Source organism: Uranotaenia lowii, chromosome 3 (assembly GCF_029784155.1).
Source record: "Uranotaenia lowii strain MFRU-FL chromosome 3, ASM2978415v1, whole genome shotgun sequence".
In the NCBI taxonomy this organism is placed as follows: Eukaryota; Metazoa; Arthropoda; class Insecta; order Diptera; family Culicidae; genus Uranotaenia; species Uranotaenia lowii.
In genome coordinates this window covers 142,340,229-142,359,824 of record NC_073693.1, presented here as the reverse complement: position 1 = coordinate 142,359,824, position 19,596 = coordinate 142,340,229, and the positions used below count along the sequence as shown (strand labels likewise).

The 19,596-nt window shown below is 36.6% G+C and overlaps 2 long non-coding RNA genes across 10 annotated transcripts; both read left to right on the top strand.

The window, feature by feature from the left end:
* Positions 1-30: 30 nt before the first annotated feature.
* LOC129751654 (uncharacterized) lies at positions 31-11,099 on the top strand. 7 transcript variants are annotated; one of them, XR_008738766.1, is made up of 6 exons: positions 31-325; positions 409-722; positions 800-944; positions 1,098-5,398; positions 5,465-7,434; positions 7,495-11,099. It is a non-coding gene; the product is annotated as an uncharacterized LOC129751654 (long non-coding RNA). The 7 variants fall into 7 exon arrangements; XR_008738768.1 differs by having other exon boundaries at positions 31-722; positions 1,098-1,256; positions 1,426-5,398; XR_008738767.1 differs by having other exon boundaries at positions 31-722; positions 1,098-2,121; positions 2,198-5,398.
* An 82-nt stretch (positions 11,100-11,181) lies between these two features.
* LOC129751656 (uncharacterized) lies at positions 11,182-18,942 on the top strand. 3 transcript variants are annotated; one of them, XR_008738771.1, is made up of 3 exons: positions 11,182-11,938; positions 12,051-13,410; positions 14,684-18,942. It is a non-coding gene; the product is annotated as an uncharacterized LOC129751656 (long non-coding RNA). The 3 variants fall into 3 exon arrangements; XR_008738772.1 differs by having other exon boundaries at positions 12,051-15,833; positions 15,890-18,942; XR_008738770.1 differs by having other exon boundaries at positions 12,051-16,040; positions 16,331-18,942.
* Positions 18,943-19,596: the final 654 nt, after the last annotated feature.

Sequence of the window (19,596 nt, the reverse complement as noted above, 5' to 3'; positions counted from 1 at the left end):
TTACTTCAATCGCTATTTTTAAAGCCATCAATTCTACGTTCATAATTGATAGTTCGTTATGAAGCTTGTGTGAAATTTCCTCGTTTTCAGATTGGAACCATATTCCGATTCCAGTTCCTGTTTCAGATTTTGATCCATCTGTGTAGACTTTGTTGTGGTTCTTGTATTTTTCTGCTATATGGTTTATTGTAAGAATTTTGGCTGTATTTTCGTTCATTGAGTTCTTATAACCTGTTATTTGTGTGTAGATTTTTGGGTTTTCTAGTCTGTTCATTTGGTTCTTTATATCTGGGGTGATGGATGACTGATCTGTTTGTACTAGGAGGTAATTGTTTTTCTAGGCGTGTAAATACAGTGACGATGATGGATGATGATGACATTTATCATTCTCTATCATATCCCTGTCAGGAACGTTTGCTCAATCGGGCCGATTGCAAAACAGACATGGCGGCACTCGAATTCTAGCGGTTAGAATTCGGTCAGTTTTCGGCTCGATTTCCATCCGCCTGCTCGATTGCTCGAAAACAGACGATATTTTTCGCAGTGCTGCGATGAACAAAACGAAACACGAGCAGTTTTCAATCGCAGCAATCCGGGTGCGTGATTGTTGTGAATTGTGTTGTGGAATTTGGTCGCAGTTCTGTTTCTGCCTTTTCCGTTGCTGTTCAAAAATGCTTTGAGCGGAAGAAGCCATGTCCGCCAATCATTTAATCATAAGCAAGGTATGTTGAGATTGATTGAATTCTAAACAATCAAGTTTTATTTATTAAAATTTTCTAACTCATTATCGTCCCCAAAGAAAACATCAAAATGTCCCGGGTGTACGGGCTTTGGTGGAATGTCATCCCGGACAACGGATCCGGATCCCGTACCCACTCAGAGGTGGCATCACATGGATTAGTTTTAATTAGTTTTTGGTGTGAAACTTCAAAGTGGAAAGCAAGGTGAGTGTCGTTGTCACAATTATTTACTATTTGCTTATTAAACTGATCTTTTTCATCCAATCTCGATTCAAATTTCGACAATGTTTGATTGATTAAGTTTAAAATAATCAAGTTTTATTTATAAAATTTTCTAACCCATTATCGCCCCCATAGAAAACATCGACCCATGCAAACAAAGCTTCCAAAGAAATGTCCACACGGTACGGATTCTGGTGGAATGTCATCCTGGACATCGTATCCGGATCCGGATCCCGGATACGCTTCACTTAATTTTAATCGGTTTTCGGTGTGATAGTTCAAAGTGAAAAGCAGGTGAGTACCGTTGTCACCATTATTTACTATTTACTTATTAAACTGACCTTTCTCAAGATTTAAATTTTAATTCTTGTGGATTTTTGGCTCATTTTTGAGTTTATGGGATGAATCATCCAATACGATAAAAATCTCTTCAAAATTACAAATAAACAAACTCGACTTTTAGTTTCGTGACATGGCTCGCACAAAGTAAGTTGTAACAAAACCTACCGGAGGAAACGCATCTTGTAATTGGCTACCAAAGCCACCCGTTCGAAAAGTGGCCCGTTCGTTCAAAATATCATTGGGGATGTATATTTGCTGACACTGATCCAACCAAAAACAAAACAATCATAAAAACAAAAATAAAACAAATTTGTGTCTTGGAAAATTTTCCAGTTTTTATTTAATCGTTTGATCAAACTGTGTAAGAGATTGTTCCGAGTTTTATCCCGGTAGTGTCTTTTCGTCGGTGATAGCTGGAAGTAAATGAGGACTGCAAGCTTCCAAAAGTTTTACTACGTTGAAACTCATCACAGACCATTCGAAAAAGTCTGTATCGATGGATTGGACGCCGAGAAAACAACCGGATGCGGGTGATCGTAGTTCGGATTCAAGATTATTTTTGATTTAGAAGTAAAATCAGAAAAAAAATCGCTTCCTGCTGTGCAAAATTCTAGTTTAGCTTATTGTCTTAGTTTTATTCATGCTTTGATTAATTGAATTTCTACGATCCGGTTACAATTTACAGGTGGCCACGAAGAAAAACAAGTTCAACCAATTATTGCATACTTTTTTCACTAAATCGGTTGTTCTTGGAAAACATGTATCAAACTATGGTTTAAAAGTACCATCGGAAGGGATCCCGCAAATTTCTTTGCAGGTTTGTATCCTTATTTCTTTATAACGAAATAATAACATAAATAAAAAAACATAAATAAAATAACATTTCATTTCAGGAATCCAAGAAGTCGGCCCGAGACTTAAAAACTTGAAATCGAATTGACTGCTCCATTCAAGCGTTCTTCGGTTGAGAAAACTCCTTGAGTTCAATTTATAACAGCTGCGGGATTGCACTCGCTACAGTGTTTTAATCACAATTGTGATCTTCGTCTGGGACATCATGTGAACGAACAGTTTTGAAGATTGAATCAAATGGAAATCCCGGAATCTAGAATCGCTACCTGTTGGTAATGAAATGGGTGAGTTTGCTTTTCTAATGTTATTGTGTTTATCATGATTTTATTTTGTTTAATTGCACACAATCACTATAAAAACTACACCTGGTTTTGACACTATTCAATCCTAACTTTAAAACAGATTCTACTGATAAGCAGCTTGAACTTCAAATTATAAATAATTGTATTTAAACGAATGCACCTTGAATAAGTTTGTAAAATATAGTTTTGTGTGATTATTCTTTATGTTTTACAGACGAATAAGTGCCTAAACTCTTTTTGTGTTCCTTTTTTGCAGCAATTTCATGAGACAAGCATGGCCCAGTGGCATACAACATAGAATTTTCGTTCGAGGTGGTCGCCCTGGTCGTTGACTTTGGGCATCATCTGCACATGCTGCTGTGGGCAAATGTGTTCCTTTCGTTGGCCAGCCTGGTGATCATCGTGCAGTTCCGCTGTCTGAACAACGAGATACAAAGGGAGTTCAAGAAGCACCGTAACTACCCGTGGGTGCTAGACTACATGGAAAATAGCTGTCCCCTAGCGACGGCCGAAGATCTGAATTCTGACAACGGTGTCATATGCTCAGGGCTAGAAGCGACCATGCGGTAAAAAAGTAGGGCAAAATAGTTACTTACAAGTGAAATTAGGGTAAAATTAGTGACCAGATCAAGACGAAACCTTACTCAAAAATGACTTCGAATACTAAAATGAAAGGCTTTAAAGACAATTCTGTTTATTGAAAAAAATTTATTGAAAGGCCTTTGGCCTCACTAGTAGAAAAGCAATATATTGGACAAAAGAGGAACAATGGGGAGGAAAGCAAAAGATTGTACCCAGATGAATGATTTTGAAAATTCACTCTATAGTGTATACACCCAACTCAGGTTTTTTTCAATGTCACTAAAACGGTTGAAAAAGTCTAAAATTATATTAAAAAAAGTTAACAATTCTTCATAAATTTACAAAAACCAAAATTTTAAACAAAATTGTTATACTTATGTGAGAAATCTACAAATACAAATGAAAAACCAGCACATGTTAAACGAAAAGTTTAAAGAATTTACATGAAGTTATGTTAAGATTTACATTTGCAGAAATTTCATGTCATGAAAGTCTTTATTTTCTAATTCAGTGTTTAGGAAGCAAGTTACAGAGTTTTACATTTCACCCAACGTTTCGGCCTTTGATCTTGGCAATCTTCAAGGGATAATTTGCATTTTACTGTATGTGTTTCTGAGTGTATATCCACTGTGTGAAGAGAATTTCTGTCGGATTTTAACCTGTTTTAATGATTTTTTAATCGCCGAGGTCGTAATTGAATAAAAACTGTTGGATTTGGTTTGGACACTTTTCTTGTAGCTTGTTTACTTGTAAACCTCTTAAATCCGGATTTACCGATTTCTTTGTCCATACTTCTTAACCAGTTGATCAAAAAAATTCAGAAAAATTAACAGTTGATGAGTTTTAAAGTCGACAATTAATTTTACCATGTTTTATTGCATCGTTAATTCCTTAAAAACACGTAAATTCAAAAATCTGAAAAAATAGGCAAGATAGTCTATTTCTTAACCAACACAACGCTGCTAAAGTTTTGCATATCCTAGTTCTAGTAACGTAGCTATCACCGAAATTAAGTGCCCGGATACTGAATAATCATAGCTTTAGTATAATACATATTATTCCTTGAAGAAGGCCAAGATCAAAGGCTGAAACGTCGGGCAGATTGTTAAACTCTGTAATTTGCTTCCTAGATACTGAAATGCCAATTAGAAAGTGAAAGAGTCATGAAATTAAAAATTGGGAGGTCCTCTTAAAAACAATGAAACGACAGAATGATGACAGAAAATTGACAATGATTCAAAGAAGCTTAGCGAAAAATTGTCTTGTAATTCAAGATAATAACACAAAAAAGGCTAAAAAAAATTACGAGACTAATGTTCAAGGTAGAATTTAAAATTTCAAATTTAAACTAATTCAAAGAAAATTAAACTACATAAATGCATCATTTCCAAAGAGATTTACTGCAAACTTTATTGCATGATTCACATATCAATTATTTGAAAAATTTACTAGAAAATAAATTAGGTTCAAAAAGGTAGGAACTAAAAAAAAATATTCATAAATGATTTAACACGACGATTTCTTGAAAAAATTAACAGATCCAAGAAACACCTCAGGAATACTGTAGAAAATACATCAGTAAACCTCTAAAAAGGTACAGAAATGACTGAAAGGTATCGAAAATTTCAAATAGGTTTTGAAATCTTAAATTTATATCTACAAATCTTTCAAAGGATTCGAAAATGTCTAGAAATAAGGAACTTAGAAATGAAGTAAATGATGTTTTAGATTAAATTGAGTTGCTTTTTTTAATTCACACGACCTGAATTGGGATAATGGCTCAGATTCAGTTAGGAAGATAGTTGTTTTGTTTTGCTTTGGTATATTGCTTACACTTAATCATTGTTTGGATTAAAATTTGAATTTGAACAAAAAAAGTTTTTCCAAAAAAAAAATATGTTGTTTTTAGTTTATTTGTGACACTTTAACAACGTTTTAGCATTTTATATTTCCTATAGAGACAAAGCAAAACAAAACAACTATCTTCCTAACTGAATCTGAGCCATTCTCCCAATTCAGGTCGTGTGAATTAAAAAAAGGAAAGGGAAGAAAAGGTGCCCATCAAATATATAATAAACGAATAAACTAATAATAAACTAATAAATACATACTGCGTGCCTTGAAAAAAAAATATAATGTTTTTAATAAACAGATGAAAAAGTTAAAAAATAGGCTCAGTTGTAAGGAAATTATTAGAAAAATAGTGACTTTAGTGACCAAATTTCAGAAAAAGTAACTTGTGAGTGACCAGCCTGAAAAAAGTGACAAAGTTACTAAAAAGTGACCAACTTCTAGCCCTGTATGCTGGGAGAAGATGGAAACCGCCCGGAAGCTGCCCTGTTCGCATCTGTTTCATAAGTAAGTTGGGGTTATACATAATCTATTTGAGTAAAATTTTTAAAGATTTATTTTTGTTTTTTTTAGCTCATGCCTTCAATCTTGGTTGGAACGGGACACCAGTTGGCTTACGTGTCAGCTCGGGTTAAGCGTTAACAATGCCAATGTGGCCAATATTTTGCAGAATGAAATCCGCATCGATGACCCGGAACCGGTTGACGGTTTGGATCGGGACGAACGGTAATCCGGTTTCTTGGAAAACGGCGGCTGAAAATCATACCTAGCAAGTCAGGATCATGGCCCGGCACGTCCAGGAGATGTTCCCCCGATTTCCAATGTCTACGGTCATTGCCGATCTGAGCATATCGCGATCGATCGAAGTCACAATTGATCCTGGAAGGGCGCATTCCAGCCAGCATTCTCGTCAGCAGCATTCAACATCATTATCGGTGGCTTCCACGCCCAGCTCCGACAGTTCCTCCGCGCCGCTGCCAAAAGCTTTTCTCAATAACAAAGGTAATTAGAAACTTACATAGGTATTTAACTATTAAAGTTCCTACAAATATGTTAGTTTATTGTTTTGATATTCCATAATATTATGTTTTACATTTCAGCCAATCGATTCCAATGATAACGCATTTTGGGAACAGTTCTGGTGCGAGCATAGCTCTCCAGTTCAAGATGTGTTTGCGCTGATTCCATCGAATGAGATACGGAAAGTTCAGGATGTTATGCCAGCGAATTTGGCAACTTAATGCTACAAAGCAACAGAACGATTGGTCCGAGCGGTGGACAACAGTTGTCGTACCCAGGGGAAACAGCAAACGGTGCTAAACTCTATCCGTTTGCTTAATCGAACATTGCCATGTATTTTTGAGGATGTGCAGTGGAAAGATTTCTTCTGGTCTTCACTTCTGGCTAATGATAAAGAAAACGGAGACACTCCATTGGCGTATGTTGAATGCCATAGGCGACTTATTGTTCTGTCCCGAATTTATATTTGTGGGATTGTGAAAATCGGGTCGGAAAAAGTCGAAGAACTCAATTTTATCGATAGTTGCGAATACATATAGGAAGCAGGCGTAGGATTTGCTCAGTCGCCTCCCAGGAATGGAAACATGGATGCTCGTCGTACCGAACTTGATTGATGCTAACTTGTTTTAGCGAAATAATGTATCGAGCGCGAATATGCGTGACGAGCGCAAGAAATGGATTGTACATTTTACAAGTGCTGGCAACCGACATGCATTTCCTTTGTCCACTTCACTCCTCAACACGGTTTGCGCTTAAGATACAGTTGGCATGGGAGTGCCCTACAATCATCTGCTGTTTACCGACACGTTGGAACCGCTGGTGGAAGTTTGCTTGCAGAACCTTATTGTGATACTTGATTAAGACATCTCGAGCAACACGCCTACCCAAACCACGTCCTATTCACATGACAAGGTATGTAACGAGGTTGCTGATTTGATTTTTCCTTTGATTTAAAATTTTTATAAGGTACACCGGGGTAAGTGGGGACGATGGCTATTAAAACAATACTGTAAACTCTTTTTTCAAACTTTTGATGCAGAATGTTCAATTTTCTTGTAATTTATCCAATAACTGTGAAAAAGATACGATTACGACAATAACGAATCCGCACAGCGACTTTTGGGAATTTTCTATTTTCATCTACGATGTCGAGTTGATTTGCATCTTTTTCAATTGCAAATTTCTCGTAAACACAAATACAACTGGCAATTTTCATAGAACTTAAAATAACTTTTAGTAAATTCCAACCTTTTTCATTCTAGCAAGAAAGTATCCGGCTGATCCCATCCGGAACTCACGGTTTCCACTTAAAGGTTTGGCAACCGTCTTCGGAATGGGTTCAATCCTGGCGCTCCAAGCTGCCACTGCAGACCATAATGCGGTTGTTTCAGGTTCCTGCAGCATGGAACATTAGTTGGTTTGCTGTCGGTACCGCATCCGATTTTGATAAGAAAGTACCAAGCCAACCGTGGCCCGACCCCGATAGCAAAATTTGGAACACAGCGGAAGATTTAATCCATCAGGTAATCGTAAACTTTTAATACAAAAGTTAAAAATAATTGAACATTTTTTTCTTTTATCAGGTCCGTAACTTTGGCTCCAACACAAATTGGAAGAAACAAAAAGATCGAGCTCTGTACAGCAACAGCGAAGATTAGCTGTCGAAAATGTCGTCTGCGTATTTCAGATATCAGTATTTGATCTGTTTGTGAATCGTATGCGTTTTCGTGTTTTCTGAGTAGCCGTTATAGAGCAATCTGGTTTCAACTGACCAGCAGTATTTTAAACAACTTTTCGTTATTCTGAGATGACCCCACTAGCTGCCCTCCGACTTTGTTTGAATCGCAACTTGTCCGTGTTCATTTTAGTATAATGGAGCTTTATTTAGTTTTCAATATTGGTAAAAAATAATTTTGAATGCTGGGCTGGAGGAGGTCTATTTTTTCATGATCCATGTTGATAAGATGAATGGGAGTTGAAACACTTGCCCTCTCTTCTGCATAACAATCGCAACATCCGATTGACAGGGAAAGTATCACAATTTGCCATTATAATAGCTGATACTTTCAATAGGGCATAATTCTTGTGGCTGGGTGGTTAGTTAGTTGGTTTAGTTTAATAGAATTAAAAAAGAGAAAAAGTGTAAGAAGTATTGCGATGTTAGGTAAAGGTTATGGTATTCGCCTCCCCAATGCTCTAGTAAGTTTGTATTTGCGGTTTATGAATTTCGTTGGCTTATTCTTTGATCAAGCATTTTACAAGAACTAGAGGCTCATTAGATGGGAACGGTCTTATTGAAGAATATGATATTTTTTTGGTAAGACGCTTTTTGCTTTTTTTTTAATTTAATCATTCACTTTTGGCAGATCTTCACATTTTTCGGTTAGGGATGGAAATAGATAGTAAAATGTATGATATTGAAGAACAATAATGAGTAGGTAGTCCAGATAACTGATTTCGGGCATTTAAAAATAGGCACACGGTATATTTTAATAGAACCCCTAAGTAGACTTAGTATAGTTTGTCAGATGAGGTTTAAGAAGAACAGCATTGTGCATTTCCTGATCTGTTCCTGTTCTGTATACGATATTTAAGCTAGATTTATTATTAGTTTGGGCTAGGCTTCTTATATTATATTGATAGATAATATGAACTAATATCCTATTTTTCTATTCCTTTTTCTCTTTTTTGTATTCCTTTTAATGTTACCTTCGGAGGATGACGAAAGAGCTTCGAGTGGAAAACTCGAACAACCTTCAAGCCATCTCCTCACAACATCAGACCCCGAAGATGGTTTCGCATGGTGTGGAAGTCATCCCAAGGATTTGATCAACACCTGAAATTAGACAAATTGCTCAAAAAGAAGAAGCTTGCGCCAGACATCGCAATGTCTTAAGCAGGAGAGGCAGCAAAAGAATCAATTAGAAGAAAAAAACATGAAAAATAAAACAAATGAAATAAAAGTCTATAGCTTTTTGTAAACAAACCGAAAAACCTGAATGATTGGCAACCATGCTAATCGGTCCAGAAACGGTTCGGAAAACCGTTCGGGTTCGGTCCGAAATCGGTCCTTTTTTTTTAATGGACGCTATAGCAATCGGCCCAGAAACGGTTCGAAAATTAGTTCGGATTCGGTCCGAAATCGGTCCTTTTTTTCGGATGGATACTATGGCAATCGGCCCTGAAACGGTTCGAAAAATCGTTCGGATTCGGTCCGAAATCGGTTCTTTTTTCGGATGGACGCTATGGCAATCGGCCCAGAAACGGTTCGAAAACCGTTCAGATTCGGCTGGAAAACGGTCCGCTTGTTTTGACATTCGATCTGCTCGAACTGGTTGAAAAAACTTATCGTCGTCCGAAAAAGTGTTTCATTTTCGCACGATTTTCTACTAAATTCGGCCCGATTTCTTATACGATTTCGGACCGATCGAGCAGATGAACGGACAAAAATCGGGCCGATTTCGGGCGATTTTTCCTGACTGGGATGTTATAATCATTCCCAATAAACCATTAAGCCCTGTTGTAAGCCGCATAATGGACAAATAACAGCACTTCAGTGCCTATTAGCCGTAAATAATGATTTTTAATGCCTATAGGCACTGTTCGAAAGACGACGTTAAAAAGGCCGTATATTGGTTTTGATATGGTGCTTCAGGGCTTCAAAGCCCTGAAGATCAAATTGACATCAGTAAATGACATCTGGGCCTTGGAGAAAAATAATAATATTATTTAGATATGAATCGAAAAGAAGAAGGACACAAATGCTTCATAAAGTTTTCACGATCGGATTGAGCATTTTGTGTCGCTACGGTTCTAAAATCCTGCGCAAAGTACAAATTAAATCGACGGATGAAAGTGGATGCGAGCCAGCATCTGTCCGAATGGAATTCCCGATACACCAGAACATTTTCGTTTAAAACACCGGCAGCCCGAAATTCGAACCCACCGAGCAATTGGAGGAACAGCGGGAGCTTTCGATGCAGATTTCTGCATGTTTTTTCGTGGTTTACTTGAAGTACTGTCTGGCAATCCTCGGAGCGCGATGATGTTCTGGAACGGATGTATTTTTACGTGCTTTCACTTCCTCAGATAAGCATGCAGAGCTATCAAGTGTTGACAATAAAGTGTACATTCATTGTGTTCCTGTGATCAATAAAAATGCTTATTTAATATTTATAATTCTCAATCTCTACGATGCTTTCCTTTAAATCGCAACTCAAAAATATTCATTTAAGTAAGCCTTATTTTAGCTTGTTGGCATAAGAACGTAGGTGGATCATGCGGTAAAGTCACCAAACAATACATATTCCTAAAAATTATATGTTCGATTCCAGTTCCTATCCAACAGCTATTGAAAAAATACGAGTGTGAGGGAGATAGAAAGAGGACAAAGAAAAATAGCTTTGGGGGAAGAGGGCGACAAAACTCTTTTTTTTTTGTCTTTTCTTGCTGCGAAAATATTTTGACAGCTTTGCATTGGCGTGATCCAAAAGTGGGGTCAAGCCGTTAATCGGCCGAAATACACGCCAAAAGTGGCTTTAGAACAGCACTATAGTCGAATATAGGGCTTTATGAGCTTTTAAAGCAGGTTCTATATTAGAATATAAGGCTGAATTAGGGCCAATTTTAACGGCCTAATGGTTACTTGGGTTATCATCAAAAATTATTTGTGGACTACACGCTCGTTTTTATTTAACCATATATTGGGAATTCGGCCGTGACCTGTCCAATCTGTGTAAAATCTGTCGGAGTTCTACACGCTTTCCACTTTTCAGTCAACTTTTATACGGATAGCTGCGACTTAAAAACCACTGAATACACTGACTGGACACTCGATTTCGTTTTCTAGATAATTTTTCCAACAGTACGCAATATCGATTCCAGAGTGCGCATCGATCGATTTGAAGAAATGCTATCCCAGTTAGGAAATGCCACCCAACTTAAAAAAAACAGGCAATTTCTACGATAAAATCGGGCATAACAGGTACATTTTTCCTAAATCCAATTTGCAATGAAAGGGAATAAACGCAGCGTTCTTAGATTGGCTTCGCAACCATGACTGCGACTGCGACATTTGTGCGCACTCGTACATTAGGTACATTCAGGGATGCTAGGTGTTAAGGATAAAACAATCTGGGCAGTTTGAAAAAAAAAGTCTGTTACGTCTGTGCACAAGGAAGATCACAAATTAGCTACCAAACAAAAATTTTCACGGTGCGTGTGTGGGGGGGGGGGGGGGGGGGGGTAGTGAAATAGGGGGTGTTTGTGTGACTTTGTATTCTGGTTTTTTTCGAGTTGAATACTTTATAAAAAAAATGTTTCCTATCACTTACTATACCAACCTAATTTAAAAAAAAATGCTTTAATGAATGATTAATAGTGACATGGTGCGATGCCAGTGCATTACAAGAGAGATTTCTAGTATAATCTGGCACTTTACGTTAATATTGATTTAATTACTGAATTTTGAAAGTCTGTTAAATTTCGGCACTATAAGCAAAAATCTGGACAAAAACTGTGTATGACCAATACCCGCATAGCAAAAAACTCTACCTCAAAAAATCAAAACGATAATCGAACATCTACAGAAACTGTGATTGTTTATAGAAACATAGCTATTAAGTAAAACTATTCAAATAAAATAAATAAATTTTGAATAAAACTATTCAAACCAAACCTTCACGTTTGAATAAAAAGTTACGATATTAGTTAGGCTTAACTTACTGTTTGGACTATTAACGAAAGCTTTTTGTTAACCGTAAAAAGCATGCCGAACGATTACATCTAACGTTCATATAAATTTGACACTTCTCGATTTTCGGGATGACACTGACAGTTGTCATGTTTCGAGAAGAAGAAAAAAAGAATAAGAAATTTTAAAAAAAGATTTGCTGGCGAATTCGCAGCCAGCAGCAGTTTTGAAGGAAATTTCGGTACCGTAGCTGCATCAACGTACCGGAATGCCGGCGCACCGGGAGCAGAAATCAGTGCAGCCCAGCAGTTAGGCTAATAATTTCAGTTTTTCAGGTGAGTTGAATTATGTTTTACATGTTTTCACCTGCTGCTTGTTGGGTAGGCAAATGTATTCTAGTTGCGTATATGTAAATCTCTAATTGATGTTTTTTGTATTTCATTTCAGTGTCGTCGATGCTGCTCTCTTATGCAGCTCAAGTCCGCCGCCGAGGGGATTTCGCTCGCTGGTGGCGCTATGGCATTGCAAAGGTTTCGAAACTAATTTGTCACCTATCTGTATGGACTTGAATTACCCACTTCATTCACCATATAACACTGTAGAACTACGGAAGCCGCAGCCCAGGTCAGAGGATTAATAAAAAAAACAATACCCTGTATGCAAGTAAGTTTAAATATAAAAATTAAACGTAAAGTGAAATTATATTACTTTTTATGAAATCCGAAAATCCAAAAAAATAAAGTTCCCTTTTAGTGCGTCCGCCATTATTGCGTACGGTTCTCATAACCATCAGTATAACGTTGGAAGAACATTTTGTGAAATCGTATCATAACTGTTACTGTAAACGCTCAGTAACAAGCGAACTTTAAAAATAACTATAACAATAACGGTTTGAATGTCTAAATATGTTTCCTAAAGGGGTTTTGAGACTTTAGTTCAACTGTTTGTAGAACAGTTTTTCCATGGAAGTGTTTTAACAGTTTTTAACAGTTACATAACCTAACGACATATTAAAAATACAGTCAATTTGTAATTCACGATTGAAGCAATGTATTTTACAATTTCAATTATCGTTTGCTTAACTTTTTTTTACACTTCATCAAATCTTCGATTGACTTTTTCTGAAATCGTTCAGATATAATCCTAATTTATGCGGGTATCTTTACGAAGGGTCAAAAGTCTGTGTTTTGCAGACAAATCTGGGGACATGGCAACCCAGTACATTTGTGTGACCCAGGGCGTGTACAGCTTCGGGTGTGTTCTTATACCAACCCTGTCAGGAACGTTTGCTCAATCGGGCCGATTGCAAAACAGACATGGCGGTACTCGAATTCTAGCGGTTAGAATTCGGTCGGTTATCGGCTCGATTTCCATCCGCCTGCTCGATTGCTCGAAAACAGACGATATTTATCGCAGTGCTGCATGAACAAAACGAAACACAGGCAGTTTTCAATCGCAGCAATATGGGTGCGTGTTTCGTTTTGGTGCGTGATTGTTGTGAATTGTGTTGTGAAATTTGGTCGCAGTTCTGTTTCTGCCGTTTTCGCTGTTTCTTTTCAGAAATGCTTTTAGCGGTATGTAGAAGCCATTGTCCGGCGATAATTTAATAAAAAGCGAGGTATGTTTGATTGATTGAATTCTTAATAATCAAGTTTTATTTATATCATTTTCTAACCCTTAATTGTCCCCATAGAAAACATCGAACCATGCAAACAAAGCTTCCAAAGAAATGTCCACACTGTACAGGCTCTGGTGGAATGCTATCCCGGACATCGTATCCGGATCCGGATCCCGGACACGCTCTAAGGTGGGTGCCCAAGCAACCAAAAGTCGCGTTTTTACTTAACTCCGAACTCCGAAGTTCACATTTGGCTGAAAAAATGTTTTACGGGAACTTCAGGTGACTCTTGTCGCGTAAAAGTTACTCAGGAACTTCTATCGCCCTTTGAAAGGATAAACTATCGATAACGGAACTTCTAAGCGCATTCAATAGAACTACTTTCAAGAAGGTCGATAACGTTCGCGTAACATTCTAAAACGTACCATTAAGATACTTGAAGGTGTTTTGAAGAACCTATATGGGAATACTAAGCGACATGTCAAAAATGTCTTTCAAGAAGGTCGATAACGTTCGCGTAACATCCTAAAACGCACCATTAAGATACTTGAAGGTGTTTTAAAGAACCTATATGGGAATTCTAAGCGACATGTCAAAACTGTCTGTCAATTTCTTGTCATGGTATTTGTTTTGTTTATATCTGTACTGATATTTACCAAAGGAATTCAAGATTTTTTCGAATTTTTCTTATAAATGTTAAGATATTCGAATAAATTTTTGATGATGCGAATTATTGTTATTATTCATATTGTGTACTGAAAGTCCTTCAAACGACATAAGGAACAAACTATTGACCAACCTATTCAATCATCTCAAATGATATTGAGTTTAAATACTAATTATTACAATGGCAATGATCTATTGCTGGATTGGTCGAGAGGCTGGTGAGTTTCATCGCAATCTAGAGAGCAGCGGTTCAATTCCCTAGGCGTGTAAGCAGATTTTGTAATCAAAACAATATAATTAAAACCAATGAGATAGACCATGATAGACCGGCAACCTAGCAATCTGACATCTGGTTGTCAGAACAATCTGTCAATCGGATTTTTTTTTCGGCGCGTAGAAGTTTCTTGACATTCTCTTAGAAGCTGAATAGCGTTCTCTTCAGCCACCTAAACGAACTTGAAAGTAGCTTTAAGAACTTAAATTTTGGGCTGATTAGCATTCCCTTCAGACACAAACGAGAGCTGATTAAGCTTCTGTGGAACCTTTTTAAGGGAATTCTGGTTGCTTGGGTGGCTTCCCTTGGATTACTTTTAATCAGTTTTCGGTGTGATCCTTCAAAAGGGAAGCAATGTCACAATTATTTACTATTTACTTATTAAAATGATCTTTTTCAAGATTGAAATTTTAATTTTTGTGGATCAATTCAAGAAACAAATTTCGAAAATGTTTGATTTATTGAGTTCTAAATAATCAAGTTTTATCAATATAATTTTCTAACCCGTTATCGTCCCCATAGAAAACATCGATCCATCGAATTCCAAGTAAATGTCCACACGGTACGGTATCCAGATCCGGATCCCAGGCACGCTCAGAGGTGGTGGCTTCACTTGGATTACTTTTCATCAATTTTCGGTGTTATACTTCAAAAGGAAAGCAAGGTGAGTACCGTTGTCACAATTATTTACTATCTACTTATTAAACTGATCTTTTTCAAGATTTAAATTTTTTTTTGTGGATCCAATCTATAAACACAAGAAAAATATTGATAATTACGTGTAACTGAAAGTTGTTGCCTTTAAAACAATTCAACAAGTAATGGAGAAAAAAAATCGTTTTGATTTAGCACTTCACACCAAAAAATTTATAAAATTACATGCGACAGAAACGTTTGAACACCTAATTGTTTCTTGATCTAATCTAACACAGATTTAATTTTACATCACTTGAAATCTAAATCACACACACTTTAGAACAAATTTCTTTGGCTAGCTTGTGTGTGTTTATTTGTTAATAAACATATTTGATTTTGTCAATCAATTTCCATAGCCATTCCATGTTTTATATTCAGTCGAGTCGAAAAAAAATGTGTCGTTAAATTCGTTAAATTACGTGCGTCTGGCATCCCAGTTGATCATCACAAAAAGAAACGTCAAAATTACGGGTTTGCGTTTGGATTGTTTGGTTTTGTGGTTAATTGTTTTTTTTTTCGCTTCTGAAATGTTTCGGTTCCGTTTACCGGGAGTGTTTGTGCTTGCAATTAATTCGTTGATTGAACGCGAGTTGGGTCAACACTGGCCGAGTCGTTTGCTGCATCGATCACGATACCCACGACTGCCAGCCACCCAGAACAAATCACTGTCACCAAACGAAAATTTAATGATGTTCCCTGATGCTACGGCTCCTGCTCCGCTTGATGTAAGGCGGCAAAACTTCCGGGTCAAATTTTCGACGACGCATCTGCAGGAGAAAAATATGCGCGAGCTGGTGCGTCCAGTCTATGGCAGAAATACGATGAAGCAGTTCGAACATCTTCCTCCTTAGAATCACCCGACGGATGTAAACATCTACCGGCTGTGGGGAGAAAACTATGATCATCACCAACATCCACTGGCAATAACATTCCAACCCTCCAACCTGTTCTTCAATGTTTGATTCCTTCTCAGCAGGTACAATATTTATTATCTAGAGTTAAGTTTATGTAACTAACTTTTTAATATTTTAGTTCCGGATTAAAGTTTTCATTATGTGCAAGGCTTTGTTAAGCGGGTAGTGGAAAACACAGCTTCCAAACGCTGGGTTCCGAGATCATCAATCCATCACAAACACTCGGACAAGACCTGATCGACATGTGGTTCCTCTTTCGATGTCGCAAGGTAAGCGGACACCAGTCGATGTCATGACTTGAAAGTGGATATACTTGACCTCTCTTTTCTAAACATTTCCCAGTGATAATATGACAATGCATAAATTATTACAAATTTGCAAACTGTGCAAGTAATGTGAAATAGCATTTTATAAATTCCGAATATTTATTAACTAGATATTTGGTTAAAAAAAATACTGTTTTGATTGTTTCCCTGCTAAAAAAATTTGCCCTTTCCTACAGAAGTTATTTTCCAGTTGAGCTTTATTTTTCGCTTTAATTGTTCTTTGATATTTTCAGAACCCAGTCGATTACCGAAACAACCGGTTATGTCAATCAACAACAATTCTCGGAATTGGTTTTGGCTAGCTTCAGTTTTATTAGCTGAAGAGAAAATTTATGAAGTACTTCGAAAATTTACTTAGAATTGTATAGTAATGGAATGAAGCTTAAGGGATGACAGAGTGAGTTATTTTATTCATTCGATTTTCTTTAATTAGTCACATATCGGCAGCGACTATGTTGACATGGTCAAAGCACAGCAGGTTCTAGTATGATAAGGAAGTAGGTTGAATGCACATATTTGAGCGGATTCTGGACCGAATAAATAATGTCAAAGCAGTCAATATTTCAAAGTCTTCTACGACTCGAGTGACGTGTCTTAAGAAAAATTTAATATCACTTCGTTGGCTTAAATAGCCTCACGAAATTTTCGTTGCTATTAGTCTCGGAGCCCATCGATACTCAAATTTTTGTTTCCTAAAGCATTTTACACACACACACACACACACACACACACACACACACACACACACACACACACACACACACACACACACACACACACACACACACACACACACACACACACACACACACACACACACACACACACACACACACACACACACACACACACACACACACACACACACACGAACTGAATTCTTACATTCTATGAAATTTGTTTTTTTTTTTTTTTTATAATAGGTTATTTACATTGCAAATTATTGTCTCGTAAGTAATATGTTTGCGTTTCAATTGAAATTCAATTTCTTACCTTAACGGTTTAAACATTCTATTGTTAAACAAAAATGTTACGCATAAAAAACTTCAATTTTAAATGTTGAATAAAAATAATTCATAATTCAAACAAGGGGTTATGAATTAAAAAAATATATGATGACATAGCTATACTGTTCCTTTCTTGTAAATGTCTTTATTTGAAATTACATTATTCCCTGCTGAGATGAGAGTTTTGTTGACTCGATTTGAATTATATAGCCACTATAGCTACGGAGATTATATTGCGGTATGTAAAATTTTGCTATCTTAAGCTTTCGAGACATAAATTTAACGAGAATAATAGCTATAGCATTTATTTCTCTTAAAAGTTATGTTTCCTAAAGTTATGTTTACCCAACGCAATATCATTTCTGTAACGATTCAAATTTATGTCAAAAAAGATGCTTCCTTTTTGTGCGTCCAATTGGACAGAAATTTACATCATCGGTGATATAATATTATGTTGAATGGATCATATAATTAAAGTCTGTTAATTTATGGCTTTAAGCGTTTCTGTCTTTCGGTGGTGTAATTTTATGTCAAAAGTGATGCTTCAATTTTGTGCATCTAATTTGACATAAATTAACAACAAAAAATTAATAGTGTGTACCTATCAGACAGAAAACACTATCTCTTCATTTAAATCAGCTTTCTCTTTAGAATAATTTTTTAGAGAGTAATAGAATAGTACAGACTAGAACTAATTAATTCACTTGTTACTATCGAATTGTATTTCCTTGACCCTAACTATGATTTTATATCGATGGGCTGACGTTAAATCAATAAAGCACAATTACAATATTAAATAAAAAATTATTTGATTTTACAACAAATGTCCTGTAACAAAAAGAAGCATGACATTTGTCGTAGTTTTACCGTTCAAAACAAATTACTGCGTAAAAATTACAGGTTCAATAATTATTTTCAAGTTTTCAATCCCACTTCATCAATTTCCTGTTCTGTTTATAAGTAGACGATATCAATCACGTTATTTAAGTTAGATTTATTATAAGTTTTAGCTTGGCTTCTTATTATATATTGATAGATCATATGAACTAACATCCTATTTTGCTTTTCCTTTTTTCTCTTGTCTTTTTGTATTTCTTTTCATGTTGCCTTCTGATGATGGCAAATTCGCGTCAAGTTTGGAAAACTCGAACAACCTTCAAGCCATCTCTTCACAACATTGTACCCCGAAGATGGATTTCGCATGATGTGGTTGCCATCCCAAGGATTTAATCAACACCTGAAAATGGACGAATTGCTTAACAAGAAGAAGCTTGCGCCAGACATCGCAATGTCTTGTAGCAGAAGAGGTAACAAAAAAAATTAGAAGAAAAAAGCGGAAAAATAAACAACAAATGAAATAAAAGTCTCTAGCTTTTTGTAAACAAACCGAAAAACCTAAATGAATGGCAACCATGCTAATCGGTCCAGAAACGGCTCAAAAAACCGTTCGGTTTCGGTCCAAAATCGATTCTTTTTTTCGGGTGGACGCTTGGCAATCGGCCCGGAAACGGTTCGAAAAATCATTCGGTTTCGGTCGGAAATCGGGCCGTTTTTTCGGATGGACGCTATGGCAATCGGCCCAGAAACGGTTCGAAAAACCGTTCGGTTTCGGCCCGAAATCGGTCCTTTATTTCGGAGGGACGATGGCAATCGGCCCAGAAACGGTTCGAAAACCGTTCAGATTTGGTTGGAAAACGGTCCGCTTGTTTTGACATTTGATCTGCTCGAACTGGTTGAAAAAACTTATCGTCGCCCGAAAAAGTGTTTCATTTTCGCACGATTTTCTACTAAATTCGGCCCGATTTCTTATACGATTTCGGACCGATCGAGCAGATGTACGGACAAAAATCGGGCCGATTTCGGGCGATTTTTCCTGTCTGGGAATGCACGGAATCGTCCATCTTGTGACAGGCAATCGTAATCGTAGGCATGGTAGGCGAACAATTGGCTGTCAAAAAGCGCTTCGTCTCCACCCCCCACCAATGAGAAACTTTTGGTACCCCTTACCTACATTTCCTCAATATGCATCCACCCGTAGCTGGAGGCACTCTGGTGTGATCTGTTAAATCGGTTAAATCAGTGTAAAATCTGTCTGAGTTCTACACACTAACCGCTTTTTAGTCAACCTTTGTGCGGGTAAATGGGACTGCAAAACATGCACGAAATCCAATTTTCAATGAAAGAGATTTTTTAAGACACGAATGCCACAAAGATGATAAAGTATCACTAATAAAACTTAATAATAAAATGAACGAAAATTTCTAATTTAATAATAATATTATTATAATAATATAAAATATTATTATTATAATATTACTATCTCTTTCATTTTATTATTAAGTTTTATTAGTGACACTAGGTGACACTTTAACATTTTAAATTTTAAATTTAAATTTTCTTTTATATTATATTCATTCCGAAGTGTTAAGCAAAGAGCCGTTGAGTAAGTAAATATTTTCTAACGTGTTTGTTTTTCAAAATGATGACTATTA